The sequence below is a fragment of the Herpailurus yagouaroundi genome, unplaced genomic scaffold, assembly GCF_014898765.1.
Source record: "Herpailurus yagouaroundi ecotype Mexico unplaced genomic scaffold, PumYag 140, whole genome shotgun sequence".
Classification (NCBI taxonomy): Eukaryota; Metazoa; Chordata; class Mammalia; order Carnivora; family Felidae; genus Herpailurus; species Herpailurus yagouaroundi.
The window spans coordinates 60,554,366-60,558,120 of NW_024412395.1; positions in this window are offsets into that span (position 1 = coordinate 60,554,366).

Genomic DNA, 3,755 nt, shown 5'->3' on the forward strand with positions numbered 1-3,755 from the left:
TTTATTTTGAGAGAGGCAGAGACAGCATGAATGGGGGAGGGGCAGAAAGAGAGAGGGAGGGAGAGAATCTCAAGCAGGCTCATTGCTGCCAACACAGATCCCCATGTGGGGCCTGAACTCATGAAACCGTGAGATCATGACCTGAGCTGAAAGCAGAGTCAGACGCTTAACCAGCTGAGCCACCCAGGTGCCCCTTATTCTTTTTTTTATTAATGTGATATATCACAGTGATTGATTTGCTGATATTGAATCAGCCCTGCATCCCAGGTATAAATCCCACTTGATTGCACTGAATAATTCTTTTAATGTATTGTTGGATGTGGTTGGCTAGTGTCTTGTTGAGAATTTTTGCCTCCATGTTCATCAGGGAAATTGGACTGTAGTGCTCCTTTTTACTGGGGTCTTTGTTTTTGGAATCAAGGTAATGCTGGCCTCATAGAATGAGTTTGGAAGTTTTCCTTACATTTCTATTTTTTGGAACACCTTCAACAGAGTACGTGTTTACTCTTCTTTAAATGTTTTGTAGAATTCCCTTAGGAAGCCATCCAGCCCTGGACTCTGGTTTTTTTGAAAGATTTTTTGATTACTAATTCAATTTTTTTTGGATAGCATTGATTTCTGCTCTAAGCTTTATAATTTCGTGTCTTCTTCTGGTATTAGGATTCATTTGCTGTTCTTTTTCTCCAGCTCTTTAAGGTGTAAGATTAGGTTGTGTATCAGAGACCTTTCTTCCTTCTTTAGGAAGGCCTGAATTGCTATATACTTCCCTCTTATGAGTGCCTTTGCTTCATCACAGAGGTTTTGGGCTGTCGTGTTATCATTTTCATTGGCTTCCATGTCCTTTTTATTTTCCTCTTTAATTTCTTGGTTAAACCATTCATTCTTTAGTAGGATGTTCTTAATCTCCAGGTATTCTTGGTCTTTTCATATTTGCTCTTGTGTTGATTTGGAGTTTCATAACGTTGTGTCTGAAAATATACACGGCATGATGTTGATCTTTTTGTACTTGTTGAGGGCTAATTTGTGTCCCGGTATGTGATCTATTCTGGAGAATGTTTCATGTACACTCAAAGAGAATGTGTATTCTGCTACTTTAGGATGAAATGTTCTGAATATATCTGTGAAGTTCATCTGGTCCAGTGTGTCATTCAAAACCATTGTTTCCTTGTTGATTTTCTGCTTAGATGATCTGTCCATTGGTGGTGTTGAAGTCCCCTACTATTATGGTATTATTATCAATGAGTTTCTTTATGTTCATGATTAATTGATTTGTATATTTGGGTGTTTCATGTGGGGGCATAAATGTTTACAATCGTTAGCTCTTCTTGGTGGCTTGACCTTTATTTAAGATATAATGTCCTTCTTCATCTCTTGTTGCAGTCTTTATTTTAAAAAATTGGGGTCACTTGAGTTGCTCAGTTGGTTAAGTATCTGACTTTGGCTCAGGTCATGATCATGGTTCATGAGTTTGGACCCCATATCGTTTTCTGTGTTGATAGTTCAGAGCCTGGAGCCTGCTTCACATTCTGTGTCTCCCTCTGTCTCTACCCCTTCCTCTCTCATCCTCTGTCTCTCTCTCTCACTCTCAAAAATAAATATAAAAAATTAAAAATAAATAAAATGTAGTGTCTGATACAAGTATGGCTGCTCTAGCTGCCTTTTGGTGATCATTAGCATGATAGATGGTTCTCCATCCTCCTACTTTTAATCTGAAGGTATCTTTAGGTCTAAAATGGGTCTCTTGTAAACAGCATATAGATGGATCTTGTTTTCTTATCCATTTTGATACCCTGTGTCTTTTGATTGGAGCGTTTAGTCTGTTGACATTTAGAGTGAGTGCTGAAAGTTATGAATTTGCCATTGTGCTGCCTGTAGAGTTGGAATTTCTGGTGCTGTTCTCTGGTCCCTTCCAGACTTTGTTGTTTTTGGTTTTCGTTTTGTTTGTTTCATCTTTTCTCCCCTTTGAGAGTCCCTCTTATAATTACTTGCTGGATTGGTTTAGTGGTCATTGAACTCCTTTGTTTTTGTTTGTCTGGGAAACTCTTTATCTCTCCTATTTTTAATGACAGCCTTGCTGGATAAAGAATTTTTGGCTGCATATCTTTCCAATTCAGCACATTGAATATATCCTGCCACTCCTTTTTCACCTGCCAAGTTTCTGTGGATAGATCTGCTATGAACTTGATCTGTCTTCCCTTATAGGTTTAGTACTTTTTTTCCTTTACTGCTTTTATAATTCTTTCCTTGTCTGTGTATTTTGTGAATTTGACTATGATATGTTTTGTTGATGGTCAGTTTTTGTTGAATATGATGGGAGTTCTCTGTACTTCTTGGATTTTGGTGTCTGTGTCTTTCCCCAGATTAGGAAAGTTTTCTGCTATAATTTGCTCATCTAAACCTTCTACTCCTTTTTCTCTCTTTTCATCTTCCAGGACTCCTATCATTCAAATATCATTCCTTTTTAATAAGTTGCTGAGTTCTCTAATTCTTATATCATACTCTTTAATTCTCTTTCTCTCTTTTTTTTTTTGGATTCATTATTCTCCATAATTTTGTCTTCTGTATTGCTGGTTCACTTCTCTGCTTCATCCATCCTTTCTGCTGTGGCATCCATTTGAGATTGCATCTCAGTTAGAGCATTTTAAGTTTTGTCCTGACAAGCTTTTACTTCTTTTGTCTCCACAGAATGGGATTCTATGCTTTTTTTCCCCACCCCTGCTAGTATTCTTATTACTGTGATTATAAATTCTAGTTCAGAGATCTTGCTTATATCTGTGTTGATTAGGCCCCTGGTTATCATTTCTTCCTGTTCTTTCTTTTGGGGTAAATTCTTTCATTTTATCATTTTGGAGGAAGAAAACAATAATAAAATTTAAAAAATTAAATAAAGGAAGTTAGAGTCTAGGTGTGTTTTGGTCTGGTTGTTGAAAGAAGCATGGTAGCATAGAGAAAAAAGGTAAAGAAAAAAGAGAAAAAGAAAGTAGGAAAAAGTTTAAAAATTTAAAAAAAGCATAATAAAATAGAATAAAATGAAATGAAGAAAGTGAAATAGAATAAAAAATATACAAAAAATGAAAAAATATAGCAGAAAGATAAAAAAATTTAAAAAAGGACATAAAAATAATTTTTTCTCTTTTAGTATCCATGAAAATGGAAAGAAAGTAAAGAAATAACAATTTAAGCAAAAGCAAAAAAAAAAAAAAAAAAAAAAGAAAAGAAAAATGATTAGGTGGACCAGCAAACAGAATGAAACCCAAATGAAAGTACATCCAGTTTCCCCTAGAAGTCAAACTGTGAAGTACTTTATAGCCTGTACACTAAGCAGGTGGAGAGACTTGTGGTGGTCCTCTAGGGTATGAACTTGCTGTGTGCAGTTGGACGGGGCTTGGTGTACAGGCTCTGTTCTCTACTAGCTGTTGCTGATTGGCTTACTGGGGTGGATTGGTGAGGCGTGTGTACACATGTATGTGAAAGCGTGGGTGAGGTGAAAATGGCATCACCTAGCTTCCTAGTCTCTGGCACAGGAACTCTGCACTCTCACCTACTGGCAGTTAAGCACTCCTCTTTTGTCTCTGGCTTTTGTTCACTCCCTGCTTGTACACTGTCTGCGTCCAAGCTGTCAGCCTGCCAGGCAACTCCTCCCTCCCAACTTTATCTCATTCGGGGCTGTGTTTCCAAACTTTTCACTTCTGAAAGCCCTGTGGCTTGGAGCTGTGCCAACCCTCTGGGGGAGGGTCTTCCTGAGCAATGGCAGG